This window comes from Eulemur rufifrons, chromosome 30, assembly GCF_041146395.1.
Source record: "Eulemur rufifrons isolate Redbay chromosome 30, OSU_ERuf_1, whole genome shotgun sequence".
Classification (NCBI taxonomy): Eukaryota; Metazoa; Chordata; class Mammalia; order Primates; family Lemuridae; genus Eulemur; species Eulemur rufifrons.
The window spans coordinates 93,921,329-93,936,753 of NC_091012.1; the positions used below are offsets into that span (position 1 = coordinate 93,921,329).

At 41.6% G+C, this 15,425-nt stretch overlaps 1 protein-coding gene across 2 annotated transcripts in view; it reads right to left on the bottom strand.

Moving 5' to 3' along the window:
* The window catches only part of AR (androgen receptor), a 172,590-nt gene that overhangs the window by 19,716 nt on the left and 137,449 nt on the right, over window positions 1–15,425 (bottom strand). The window lies entirely within an intron of this gene.

The following is a 15,425-nucleotide window of genomic DNA, read 5'->3' on the forward strand; positions in this document are numbered from 1 at the left end:
TGTGCCACATTGGCTCTCTTTTTGACTAATTCATTCCTTTTCTATCTCAGTACGTGCCTCTCTGAGCTCCTTCTAGATTTGTACTGTAGCAATTTAAATTAATTAAAATTAAAAATAAATTAAAAATGCAATCTATCAGTCTCAACTAGTCACATTTCCAGTGTTCAAAAGCCACATGTAGCTAGTGGCTGCATTATTGGACAACACAGATATAGAAGATTCCTATCATCTTAGAAAGCTCTATTTAATAGTGCTGTGAATACAGATTGCTCTGTAGGGCAGCTGTCCCATTTGCAACACCTTACTAAAGCTACTGATAAGAAATGAATGCAAATAAATTATATGCTGGTAAATCCATGGGCGTTTTCAAAAGGTGGAGAGACATACAGAGCGTGATCAGCGAGATATATAATCTGTCACCTTGATTTTCCCACCAATGACTCAGATCTCAGTGGGGTGATGACTCCTGGACCTAAGCAAACTCATTACAAGCAAGATCAATACGTGCAGAGACTGTGGGGAGAATCTATCACGATGAAATAATTCCTCCTTCTCTGCATAGTGCCAATGAGAACTTACTTGGCTGGTATGTTCACATCCTCCTCCCCTAGACCTATATGGCATCTGCTCAAGGAAGAAAAGCTGCATTTCCACTTGCCTTCAGGACCTCGGTAATGTGCTGTCCCTGTGGCCATAGTGGCCCTAGCCGCACCAGGTGTTCTGGCCTCTCTGCCTGAAGAGGGTGACTGTACTGAACATAATTGAAATCAGATTCCATTTATTCTGCCAGGGGATCCTCTGTTCTCTCTCCACAGCAGAGGCCAGCATGTTGCTAGACGACTTGGAATGCTGGACAATAAGGCTTGCTAGCCTCAGCTGTTACTCAATGCCCAAGGCCTTGTTTTCTTCCATGAAGGCCACCCCCACGCCCCTCCTGCCCCCTGCACCTGAGCCCCAGAGTCAAATCTAACTCTTCCATGTGAGATACAGGCCAGCCAGCCACTGTGTCAAGGCAGAGACTCATTGGATTACTTAAATTGAGTGATGAAGCATGGAGAAAGGGGACAGTAAAGGTGGATAGTTCTGATGGTGTGTCAGCTGCTCAGCATCTCTTCCCTGTCTTTTTATCTTGCACCAGAGCAGTGAAAAGAAAGGGCCATTGGCAAGGGGCTTTCCCATCCCAACCTGTTCTTTAGGGCACTGAACACCTAGTCTGATGTGATGCCCGGATCCTATAGGGAACTAACTTTTCAGCCCTGGAGCATTATACCCCTGTGGGGGTGTGGTCTCTACAGCACCAGAGAAAGATTTTTCAAATCAGCTTCCACGGTGCATTCCTAAGGAGGAGCAAATGTGATTAATCTGTAACTTCTCTAGCCTCTGTTACATTTAGGCTACTCCAGTCTCATCTGTTGCCACCCCAAGATATAGGCCTTCTCACCCATGAGCAAAGGAGAGGCAAAGGTGAGGTGAAGTTTCCAAAGTCTTAGAAAGTTGGAATCTCTCTGCTTAAAGTCAAGAATGTTTCTCTTCCTCCTATCTCACCATGGAATTTGGAACATAAAAGAATCACTTTTTGTGGTAGGCCGACTTCAAAGATGGCCCCCAAGATTCCCAGACTCTGGAGTACACACACTTCCTTCCAGTTATTCATTCAAACACTAATCTAGATGCAGTTGTGAAAGGACTGGGCAGATATAATTAAGGTTCTAATGTAGTTGAATTTTAAGGGTGGTTATCCTTGATGGGCCTGACCTAATCAGGTGAGCCCTTAAAAGGGACTGGGCTCTTCCTGGAAAGGCATTCATGGAGTGAGAGAGATTCAACACAAGGAAGATTCTCTGATGCTGGCTTTGAAGGTGTTGAGATCCACATGGCAAGGAATGAGGGCAGCATCTAGGAGCTGAGCATGGCCTCTGGCTGCTAGCCAGAAAGGAAACTGGAACCTTAGTCCTACAACCGCAAAGCCTGTCAAAAACCCGTGAGCTTGGAAAAGAACCAAGCTCCCTATTAGAATGTGGCCTGGTTGACACCTCAATTTCAGCCTTGTGAGACCCTGGACTGAGAATCCAGCCATGCTGTGCCAGATTTCTGACTTACAACTGATAAATGGGTATTGTTTGAAGCTGCTAAATTTATGGCAATATATTATGCAGCAATAGAAAACAAATACACTTTCCTTACAGAAGTGTGATGTAAGGCAAAAGAATAGACTCTGGAGTCAGACAATATTGGGTTCAAATGCCAGCTCTGTCAATTACTAGCCTAATAACTTTGATCCCTCTGGTTAGCTTCTCTAAGATTCAGTTTCCTCACTTGTAAAATGGGGGTGCTGCTACATCCATCTATTAGAACACTGATGAGAAGTAAATGAAAGTGTGCTTGGCATATAGTGAGCCCTCTAAAATGGCTTCTTCACTCTCAATCCATTCCTAAAGAGTAAGGAGTAAATGGCTTGCAGGTAACCTAACTCAGGCATGGGGAAGGGCAGAAAGCAAGATTGACAGGGAACCAGATATAGCAAGGAAAGCAAGGGTGACACAGTATGAAATAAAAACAATAGCCTAGTTTCTTCAGCACATGACTGCCTATAAAACTAAATTCAGATCTGAAATGTAATTCTAAATGCTAAGTAAACATAAAGGTATGTTTGGTGCAGGGCTGCAAATTCCTTGTGAAAGCAGACTAGGCTGTACTTATGTGAATGCATGTGTGCATGTGTATGTACAGTGTTTATATATTATAATGCTTAAATCTAAGGGTCATGAACTCAAAAGCCTTCACAAGTCAGGTAGATATATAAATGAGCAAATACGCCTGGCGAACATAAATAGGGAGGGTTGGGGATAGTGACATTGATCCATGCCCTGCCTAGGGGCAGTCTATGCCAATTTCCTAAACAAACGCTATGTTGGACAAACAGAATTCTGCAGGTGAATTTTGGCCTGGGGAAAGGCAGTTTGTGGCCTCTGGCTTAAATCAGGCCAGTCATCTTTCCATCTACTAGCATTAAAGTCAGAGGATCTCACTGTATGACTTTAGGATTTGAAGGTCAGAGGAATACTCGATTAGGAGCCAGGGGAGCTCACTGTGGGACTTCAGGACTGTCTCTTTCCCTCTCTGGCTCTTAGTTTCTTTACACATGTATAAAGTGTACACGTTAAGACCCAAGATTCTGGAGTCAGATTGTTTCATCTGTAACCCTGGCTCTATCACTGACTAGCTGTGTGACTTTGGGCAAGAATGAGCCTCTCTGTACCTCAGTTAGCTCACTTGTAAAATGGAGATAATATCGTGCCTGATTCATAAGGTTGTTACAAGGAATATAGACACTGTGGTGGTGCCTGAGAGTAGAAAGCAGATTCTACACCACCAGAAGGACTCTCCAAGTTGGATGCATAGTGAAAAATGCAATGAACTCCAAGAGGCCAAATGCAATAATGACATCAAAGTTCTAAAATGCTATTCACAATAAAGGACTTAATATTATTGGTGGTGGTATTCAGAGTTTCATGAGATGTGTGACCTTGAGCAAATCTCTTGATTTTTCCTGCTCCTCAGTTTTCTTGTCTATATAATGGTGATGATCTGGCCTGACTACCGCATAGGACTATTTTTAGGAGGAAGTGAGATGAACCCAGTGAAAGTGCTCTGCACTCTGTAAAAGTGTATAAAAAATAGGCAGGCTATGACTTTTTCCAGTAATGGATCTATAGCTAGAAAACATTCTAAGAAATTATATGGTGGCAAACTGAGAAGTATGGCCTTCCATCTTGGGTAAATGGTCTCCAGCCAAAAGTTGAGGACCAAATTGACAGGTTTCAGAATTTTAAGATAATAACAGGATCTATCTCACAGAGTTGTTGTGATTTTCTAAACAGGGATATGTCCCCAGTGCTTGGCACAGAGTAAAATCTATAGGTCAATCAGTGATGGCCATTACTATTGCTAATTACTGAGCTCCACATTGCTCCACTTCCACTTCATACCCATTATCCCAAGCAGGTGAACTTCTTTGTGAAAAAGCTAACTGATGAAACATAGACTTTCCACAAGGACTGAAATCTAATAGAAGAGAGAATCAGGGTTAGAAGAATCAATCTAGTACAGTAGCAGAACCCCAAGAGTCCTATAAGTTTCTTCAAGGGCCCCTGAGAGAAGGTAAAGTGGGCCTGAGCATGTGGCTCCAAGCACCCCGCCTCCTTTCAAATAAGAGCAGCAGTGATTTATTCTGTACCTACGTCTGGGACTCCATGTTAGGTTTTGTTTGAATTGAATCCAAGGCTCCATTTCCAAAAGAGAGCTTGAAGGCCTGAGATTTTGTCTCTCCCTTCGTCTCCCTCTCAAATCAATCTTTAATTTTGACCATGAGGAGACTGAAGGCCAAAGATAAGTTGTGCCCAAGGTCACACAGCTAGATACTGGCAGAGCAGGAGTTAAAACCAGGTATACTCTCTTCTAGGGTGGTGGTATTCTTTGCATTTCATCAGGGTAAGTAGCATTTTACTGGAGAGAAGGGTCAGTGGTGGGAGTTGGAGATGGGTGGGAAAGAACTAGGACAGGGACAAGAGGCAGGGAGCAGAGTCTGTCCTTGGCAGGCATGAAGTGAGAGATTAGTAGGGTGTGCAACCAAGTGGGATTAATAAATGTATGCCAAATTCCTTCAGGCAAGAAGCCTCCTTGGTCCTTCCCCCCACGCCCCCATTCTTCGTACAGTCCCAATTGTCGGTCAGAGAAATAGCCAGGAGAAAGAATATCAAATTTTATCTTTCAAGGTTTATGTTGGACTATTTAGTCTAATGTTTTTTAGTTCATGGAGGAGTAAACGTAATTAATAATAGAATGATACGCAATGCTGCACATCCTTGCCAAAGCACAGGATCCAGCAGCAACTATTTCCAAGTCTCCTCTCTCTGACTACTGAGCCAGAAGAAAGAGGCTCACTGTCCAGCTGCCATCCTCAGTGAGGGGCACAAGGTTTTACTAAAAACCTGCTCATGGGAAATTGCAGAGCCTGGAAATGCTTTCGAACACCAGGCTTTTCCACTGGAAAAAGTAACTACATGAATTTAGAGCATACATGCTTTTACAATTACATTTAAACTGACATTAAAAACAAATGCGAAACAGTCCAAGCTGAACAGGTCAGCATGACCTGGAAAGCAAACGAGAGGGGAGAAAAAAAAAGAAAAGAGAAAAAAAGGCTCAATGTTGACAGCATTAATTCTGTCTGTCTGTTGTAAGTAAGAAAATACCATTGGTGTATTAATGGCTTTATTTAGGGAAAATTTCTCTAGCAGAAATATGCAACATTCAAACAAATAGAAAGCAGTTAAAAAAACCACATTAGCTTTTCAATCCACATTAGGGAGCTTCTTGTTGGCCTGGAGGTTAAAATTCTGCCCTGAGGAGGGGAAAACTCCCCTCCTGAAGTCCTTCCTTGGCTTTTCTCCAGAATGTTGCTGAGTCAGGGTTAAGAGAAAGAAGTGTGTGTGTGTGTGTGTGTGTGTGTGGGCACATGCCTGCATGCCCATGCAAATGGAGACTGGAGAAGAAAGAGGGTGGGAAAGGCAGGCCCCAGGCAAAGCAGGGAGAGTGCTTCTGACTCTCATATCTGTCTGCCCCTGGCTTCATAGATACCACCTCTCTCTCCACTGGAAAAAAAAAACTGGTTTTAATATGGAGGCTCTGGGGCAGAGAGAGAGCAAAATATTACAAATTCTAAGTGCCTCCTAGATATTGCAATGTTTGAGGCTGGCTTGGGAGAACGAGGCCTCACACCTGACTGAGAGGCTAGCCTGTGATATGAGAGAGCAGGGCGGGGGGGGGGGGGGGCGGCTGTGGGAGCACTAAGGCTAGAAGTAAGAGGAAAAGTGTGATCCACTTTCCTCCATTATCCTAACTTCAATAGGAAACAAGGAAAGAAGGTACTGGTTCTCAGATTTTGCCTTCTTTCTCTTTATGAAAGGTTCAAGTGTGTGTGAGCTCCTGCAAACAGAGTCACCTTGACTTTGGGAATAAGGAGATAACTGTCTGACTCTAGTCTCCTGGTGCGTTTGAAGAGTGGGGTTGGCTGGCTTCTCCTTCAGAAGAAGCAGAAATCTGGTCCTTGTTTACTGAACTTCTAATGGAGCCCGAGGCTGAGATCTAGGACCCAGGATTATTAAAAGGATTTGTTCTGTGAAATTTGGATTCAATCAAAAGTCTGCACTTAAGGACCGAGAAGGCCACATGTGGCCCCAAGGCTCCAGGTTCCCTACCCCTGACTAAGTCCTTGGCACGGGTCCAGAAGAATGGAACCTAAGGGAAAACTCTATGAATTGCCTAATAAACAAGTAAAGATGGCCACAGTAGCCTCAGACAGGCACAGTGGCTTCTTGTTCAAGGTGGCACCTCGAGTCCCATTAGCAAAGTTTCTTCCCAGCAGTACACCATGGAAAGCAAGCGACTGAGCCCGAGCTTCACTGCATCCTCCTGAGTCAGTACCTGGCTGCCATCACATACAATGAAGAATAATTAAGAAGCACTCTGCCAATGCCAAGTTACATTACAGGAAACAAGAATCATGATCCTCACAACTACACGAATGGTAATTGCTACTACTTCTAGAGCTAGTCCTCATAACATACCTGTGAGGTAGGGAAACACTATTGGTCCCACTGGGGGGAGTCAGCAACCAAGAGAGTAGCCCCCAGCCCCATCGTCAAAATCTGGGTTGAGGAGCAAAAGCTTAAGCTCCTAAGCTTCAGATGCCGGGTTTTTCCAGGCTATCCACTAGAGCCCTGTAGAGTCCTCATTTTGAATGAGGCAGGTCAGCCTTTCTTCAGCATCTAGTCATTTTGAGATGCTGGCAATTGCCAAGTGGGAATTTTTCTAATATGAAAGAGAGACACCATTGAGCATAGCAGCTTAAAGATGGGTTTGCACCTAGCAGGCTCCATAATCAGATGCCCAAGTCAGGTCCTCTGTCATAGGAGGCAGCATGCCAAGTTGAGGAGAAGAGGTGGTTGCTATTAATATTTTGGAGTGGCAGTTTCCTTTTGTCTTTTCCTATCTACTTGTAAGATAGAGGTGAGATGGGAAAATGGAAAATTGTTTACCTGGGATTTTTTCCTTCTTTTCTGCATTTTTGACAAGTATACTAAAAAGCTTATATATGTATGTGTGTGCACTTCTCTGCACACAGTGGGCAAGAATTGTGGGGCGGGAAGGAGGATGTGGAGGAAGAAATGAGATAGAATTCAACAGTTTCATTACGGCCATTCAGAGACCAACAAAGACTCCTTATTGGGGTCTTCTGAATTTCTTGCAGCAGCCAAACAATCCCACAATACTACAAGCATTATTACTCATCCTGGAGATGGGAATGTTTTGAAATTAATGTCTGTGTGCCTAGCAGCTCACTAATCAAAGCCTCCATGCCTCATTTTCCACCCTGGGGAGAGTCAGCAGTCTCTTTTGGTTTCATTGTGGCCAGCCTGACATCTCACTGTGCAGGGTTGGGCTGGTGACCTTTCTTCTTGGTCAAGATCCATATTTTCTTCTCAGTTCCAAATGCCAGTCCAAGTTTTCTCAGGTGCTCAGTGCTTACATGTTTTTAATTGCTGACTGCTAGAAGGCTAAAATGTCCCTCAACAATCAGTTTTCACTTCAGCCACAGAAGCATTGGTCCAATAGGGTATTAAGCAAGGAAAAAGAAGATATTTCCATGCCTGGGTTAATAGATCTAAAAAGTATAGCAAGGATTAACTAGACTGAGGAGGGTGGAATCTGATTCCAAAAGAGGTAATCCAGGGTAGTGATGCTATTTCCAGTTTACTTCTAGATATCTGTTGCATGGAAATATTATCAATAACAGACGATCTGAAGGCTCTACTGGTTTCTTAGTGGCTGTGAATTTTTTTCCCTTAGTTCTACTTCTAAATGACATGATCCCAAAAGATGTACAAAAGTCTCTAAAAAAGCAGCATGCTCAGGTAAATTGTCAGTACAATAAGAAAGTATTTAAAATTTTTGTGATCTTAAGGAATATATCCTATAATTTCTAATAATGGGTGGCACTCTTCTCAAATAAAAAATAAAATGTTTTCAAACAAGCAGTTATGCTATAAGCAAAAATGAAACTTTTTCACCAAACTATTGTATTTGGAAAATACTTGCCTTTGTATATATGGCCTATTGTGTGCTGTGTACTCTTAGCTTTCTGCCTACTACCTTTGAAAAATATTGCCTATGATATCATTTTATTCTCTCAAAAGCAACTGAGGGATTTTGGAGCATTCACTGCAAAAGTAAACAACAATAAAATCTTTCTATTCCTATTACACTTTAAAAACTCAAGGATTTTAAGTGGAAATTTTATAAGTGAGTTACTCAGGTATCAGATATGGGGTATTATAAATTTTGATTAGAAAAAATTACTCATCTCTAACCATAGTTCTCTAAAAGCAAAAGCTCAGAGACAGGGTACAACATATATGTGTTGTCCCAGATAATTTGCTTTGGAGGAATTAAGAGAAAGAATCTCTGGTCTCTCCATATACATGTTCCCTTGAGAACTACAATTAGAGAGATGAATACCTTCTTCCCTCCAAAGTGTCACCAAATGTGTATGTAACCAACTGGGGAATGGCAATCTAGGCCATGGAAAGCAGATTTCAAGGGTAATTCAGAGACCAAAGAACAAAGTAAAAAGAACCAAAAGCCACAATGCAATAGCGGAGAGAAAACAGGCCCCAGTGGTACCTGGAAACACAAAGACCAAGTCACATCCAAGAAGGGGTGGAGGGTACAGTGGATATTTATTGTGTGACTACTATGTACCAGTTTCTTTATATACTTACAACAATTCTGCAAGGACGATTTTATTATTCCTACAGTGTAGTTGGAGAAACTGAGGCTCAGAGAGATGTAATGATTTGCCCAAGGTCATCAAGATAGAAAGGGGTAGAGCCAGGATTAGAAACAGGGCCTGTTTGTATCTGAGTCAATCATACTATTTTCACTATATCACTGGACCTCTTAAAACAAAAACCCAAAAAACAAATAAACAAACAAAAAACCTAGGGGCTCTAAGTGCTGAGTCTTACGTTGCTTATGTTGATGCCAAAATTTATAATTCTGCTCCTTTGTGCATGCCTCAGTCATGCAGATCTGTTGGAGCACTCAGGTATCTGAAAATTGTGTGTGGAAAGCAGTACTTCTCAGAACTAAGACTTACCACTTGCATCTCCAACCTGAAGACCTTTAGGGCTCTAGTCTAGAGAGTCAAAGGAAAACGGAGGAAATCCCAGTAACTGAATCCCACATTGTTAATTCTTTATGACACCCTACTTCTTGCTGAACAGGAGGTAGAGGGAATTGAATCATTGGGTGGTTTCTACAAATCTGTGATTTCTAGGCCTCCTACTTTAGCAATGAGGTTATTTATGTGGTAGCACCATGATGAGGTTCTGAGTACATGTTGGAATGCTGGTTGGACAGTGTACAAGAGGACTATTAAACTCTAGAGTGGTATGTCTAGACATCCAAAATATTTAGTGATCACTCTGTGTGATGCTAGAAGTCATATTTCTTAGAAATAACTTATTTTGCGTGATCCTTGAGTCAGGAATGTGTACCTGAGGCCATTAAGTGACTCGGGCAATAACCATGCTTTGGCCTAGTTGAGTATGACAACAATGCTACAGACTCAACATTGTTTACTTTAGTGGCTTTAGTAGCTATTGGTGCATACTCTTGAGATGTGGTGACGATGGTCTCCTCTTGATCATTAATGCATTCTCGACTGATTCTCCTGGTAAGCAATGACACACACATCTGCAAAATGGTAACCAGGGCTAGGGGTATTATTTACTTACAGGAGAGTCTTTCCCTATCTATACCCAAGTTTTCTAAAGTGTATTCCTGAGAACTGCGGTTTTGTAGGATGTTAACAGGTGTTATGTGAAAAAAGGGGCCCTATGGTTGAATTAACTTTGGGAATCTTGAGTTAAAAAGCTCCTCAGGGTACTTTATTGCAGGACTCACCAGGGCCTGTGATATGCTAATATGCATTGTAAATCTTCCTGAGCAGGACTATAATATTCAGGTTTCTTTCACTTATTTGACCGTAGAAATCATTTTTCATGGAGCATGTCATGGAACTAGTTTTCTCAGAACCTATACCAGAAAACACTGGCCTAGACCAAGGCAGCTGGCTTTTGGTATGAGGGCAGGCCCCTTATACAAGCCAGTTTCCTTGGTCTAGGCCAGTGTTTCTTCACGTACATGGTCAGAACTTCTAGGAAGTAGCCCAAACAGAGGAAACTAGCCCCAGAAACCAATTCTAGACATTTAGCAAAATTTGAGGCTAGAAATTTCTCTATACCTGGCCTACTATCTCCCCTTTTAAAATGTAAGCCCTCACCAATACAACATTCATGCTGCTACCAATTTTCTTTAAAAAACGCAAATAAACAAAATGATACATGATCATCTCTGTCTCATGGTAATAGATCTTCAATTGCCCAAAGCCCAACTTCTTAGCATAATAACCAAGCTCATTTTCAGTGTGGTTTCAGTTTGACTTTCCCATTTCCCCAGCTTTGGCCATATTCAACTACTTGCTGTTTTTTAAACCCTCAATATATTTTGATCATGTCTCTGTGCCTTTATTCAAACTGTGCCCTTTGCTTTGGATGTCTTTTCTCTTCAATATCACTTAACCTCTTCTCAGTGATTTCCTATTTATCCTTTAAGGCTAAGGTATATTCATTATCCCTGTCTGTCTCCCCTTGTTTAAGTTCTTAAGGGCAGGGATTATATCTTATTCAGCTCTGCTTTCCCCAAATACCTAGCAGAGTGTCTAACACATAATTAGCACTCAATAAATATTTGCTAAGTGGATAAATAGTGAGTAAATGGATGGAAAGATGAAATCACTAGCTTCTTGGCTGGGTGGAAGGATCAATGGATAGACAGGATAAATAAATGCTATGAAGAACCATGCCACGAATAGTATTTCAAAATTTAAATCACTCTCTTGCACCCAGGACATGGGATCTGGAGGTAGCAATACTGGGCTGCTCTTGAGCATGGAGAAGAATGAGACAGCTGGCATCAGGACTGGCTGAAAAACTGGCAGCTGTAAAGGTGTTCATAGTGTCCGTGACGACATCAGACCATGGCTAGGGGCTCCCTGAGCCATCCTCCCAACTAGAGAATTCACAGAGGTTAAAACCTATACACCTGTTAAGTTTTGATTCTCAGATGCAGAGTTTAGTCTCCTAGTAGGAAAGAGACTTCTCAAATATGCTAGAGGAACCTATGAAGAAAATGCCTCACAATTCGGGGTCTCACATGCTTTAGGTCTTCTTATTCCTTCTCCTCTTCTGGGTTTTGGCTGCTACCTGAAATTTATGAAAGGCATATAATATTCCATGGTCCAGGAGAAGAAGGAATCAACGGGGGCCAATGCCATTTACTAAAAGCTGAGAACTCAATAGTTGCAAAACACAAAGATAAATAATGTTTGGGCAGAAATAGGAGGAAAAATGGAAAGCAGGGAGGGGTCAGGGAAGTAGATGGCAGGAGGCGCAATTCTTTCTTTTTCATTCCATCTTGGAAAGTAGGAGTGTACCCTTAGATAGTGCTGAGAAAAGTGATAGATGGCTGTGCATTTATTATCATTATGAGCTGAGAAAAAGCCACAGCTAATTCACTGGAGGGAAGGTCCTTATCTGACACCTTATAAGAGTTTTCTTAAATGAAAAGTAGTCAAGGGATTTAAATTGCTGAAGCAATTAGAGATATGTGGTTTTCAAATGCAGCCAGAAATGAATCATGTATTAAACACAAAGAAAGGCCTATCTTTGTCGTGGATGGGCAGCTGACAGCCTGGAGACCGTCTTTAAGGAAACCATCCTAAGACTCCAACCAGCCCCAAGATCCTTTCAGAAACACCAAAAGCTCCTAGGAAGAGAAGTAGGGAACATATAGGTAGGCCTGGAAGCAGGAAAGATGGGGCTATATGCATTAAGTATCTCTGAATTGAAGAGATCCCATCACCAAACAGTGACTGGAACACTATAAAGAAAGCCAGATTAGAGATCCTGAGGCCTAAAGACCAAACAGCCATCAGCTGCAAAGTGCCAATTTCTTTAAGATATAAAGAGAGCCCTTTGCCCTCCACTGCTTCAATAATCTATCCACCCAGTCTATTTTTAGACACACTATATATGTTATGTTATCTTATGTATATATTGTGTATCTAATGTAAGTGTGAATGGAGGTAGCTTTTATTACTATTAGTCAAAGCACTCAAGTCTCCACTATCTATACTTCTGAGAGCAGAGGACAGACAATCTAAGAAAGGGCTAAAAAACTTAAAATCTTTTCTGTGTGGCCTCATACATAGAATCACAAAATGTTAGTACCAGAAAGGTCCTTGGTCAATAAGAACAAAATGAGAGGTATTAATTTACCAGACTTCAAACTATACTACAAGCCTGTGGTTATTAAATCAGCTTGGTATTGGCACAAGAATAGAGACACAGCTCAGTGGAACAGAACTGAGAATCTGTATATAAAACCATCCTCATATAGCCATCCAATCTTTGACAAAGCAGACAAAAACATACACTGGGGAAAAGATTCCTTATTCAATAAATGGTGCTGGGAAAACTGGATAGCCACATGTAGAAGACTGAAACAGGACCCACACCTTTCACCTCTCACAAAAATCAAATCACAGTGGATAAAAGACTTAAACCTAAGGTGTGAAACTATTAGAATTCTAGAAGAAAATGTGGGAAAAACTCTTATAGACATTGGCCTAGGCAAAGAATTTATGAAGAAGACTCCAAAGGCAATCACAACAACAACAAAAATAAATAAATGGGACCTGATCAAATTAAAAAGCTTCTGCACAGCCAAAGAAACTGTCACGAGAGCAAACAGACAATCTACAGAATGGGAAAAAATTTTCGCATGCTACACATCCGATAAAGGGCTGATAACTAGAATCTATTTAGAACTCAGGAAAATCAGCAAGAAAAAAATCAAACAACCCTATCAAAAAGTGGGCAAAGGACATGAACAGAAACTTTCCAAAGAAGACAGAAGAATGGCCAACAAACATATGAAAAAATGCTCAACATCTCTAATCATCAGGGAAATGCAAATCAAAACCACAGTGAGATATCACTTATCTCCAGTGAGAATGGCCTTTATCAAAAAGTTCCATTCTACTAAGTGAAGTATCCCAAGAATGGAAAAATAAGCACCACATGTACTCACCAGTAAATTGGTTTCATTGATCATCACCTAAGAGCACATTTAGGAATAACATTGATCAGGTGTCGGGCAGATGTGGGTGGGGGAGGGGATGGGTGTACACATACATAATGAGTGCGATGTGCACTGTCTAGGGGATGGACACGTTTGAAGCTCTGACTCGGGGGGGGGAGGGCGGGGAGGCAAGGGCAATATATGTAACCTAAAATTTTGTACCCCCACAATATGCTGAAATAAGAATTAAAAACAAAAGTCCCAAAACAATAAATGTTGGTGTGGATGCGGAGAGACAGGAACACTCATAAACTCCTGGTGGAACTGCAAACTAGTACACCTCTGTGGAAAGCAATATGGAGATACCTTAAACAGATACAAGTAGACCTACCATTTGATCCAGCAATCCCATTATTGGGCACTTACCCAAAAGAAAAAAAGACATTCTATGAAAAAGACATCTGCACTCGAATGTTTATAGCAGCACAATTCACAATTGCAAAGATGTGGAAACAACCCAAGTGCCCATGAATATATGAGTGGATAAATAAAATGTGGCATATGTATACCATGGAGTACTACTCAACTATAAGAAACAATGGTGATCTAGTACCTCTTGTGTTTTCCTGGATAGAGCTGGAACCCATTCTACTAAGTATCCCAAAATTAGAACTGAAACAAAAGCCAGTGCACAGCAGTTCTCAGCTGATCTTCATTGTGTTGACCAAGCTCACTCAAGTTTGAGTAATCTACCCAATAAATCAATTTAAAAACTTACTGTACCATTCTCTAATAAATTAATTTACAAACTTGTGTATGACTACTCTATGGCATAGTGAAATTATCTGTTATACACAGGCTCCTTTTCAAAAGGTTCACTGTAATCATGTCACAGATTGCCTTATAATGGAGGATGTCGGCTGAGACATGCAACTAATGTCAAGATTTAGAACCACATGTTATGAGGACCTTTCTTACCATTAAACTTTACCTGCATCAAAGTGGGCTTGCAATTCATATCAGTAGATGGCAAGCCAAGGGGTTCTGTACCTGGGGAGCCTCCGTCTATTACACATAATTCACAGAAGGCTAAATAATTGAGAGCTGAGTGTATCAGAACCCTCGCCATGGGGTTGCAACATTCCTATGGAGAAAATTTCCTCTAGTGAATCCCTTTGTCACCTTTCCTGCATTCCTGTCTGCACTCCCCCTTCCCAGTCCTGTTTCTTCTCCCCCACTACAGACCACAAATGTTGGATTTCTTGGGAGCACACCAAGCAAACAAAAACAAGGTTAGTTTTTCTCAAATACTGAGTCTCATTTGATGTGGCTGCCTAGAAAGCCACTCACAGAGAATCTGCCTGTGATGTCTGGGAGTACTAGACGCTACTTGAGATGCTTCTTTTCAAACTGTCTCTGATCGAGCCTGAGTCAATTCATTTGAGATACTTTAGTCTGTTTAAAGAATATTACCAGCCTGTGAGGAGAGGAGGATATAGTTATCTACATGAAGACCCACACATGGCTCTGCTCCAGGGTTAGAAAACAAGTTGGTGTCTATAAATATGCATATAGGCAGACAAGGTATTGAGCACCTCACAGAAAGTAGAGATAGACAACTTCTCTAAATTAGCCTTGAGAGGAGAAGGGAGAGGACTGGATTCTAGGCATTTGGGTTTTCCAGGATGATAATGAATAATCAGGTATGAGGCCACAGTTGCAGGCATTCAGAAATAGGCCTGCCTTTCTTCAAATTCCGTTTCCAAATCAAAGTAGATTAATGAGCTTGCTTTTCTCATGAAAAAATGCATCTTTTTGGAAGCAGCAGGCAGCAGGGAAGACCCTGGCATTGAGCAGATGTAAACATGAAGAGATGAGAAATATGGAGAGGGAAAATATAAGTGTCAATCAACTGATGTCAACCCTTTCTGGAATGGCAACAAAGCTCATGGTAGACACAGACTCAGGGGACAGAGCTTTATGAGAGAAGGTTGCCCTTAAAAGAGCTGTATCCTCCCATCAAGCTACTGTGCTGCTGAAAAAATGGTTTTGGAAATTATCAATAGATTTGCAAAGAAAAGGAAATGATTAAAATGCCTGCTCATCCCTGGTGGATGTAGGATAGGAAATTGGCTCTGTTTGGCAGCCTAGTCACA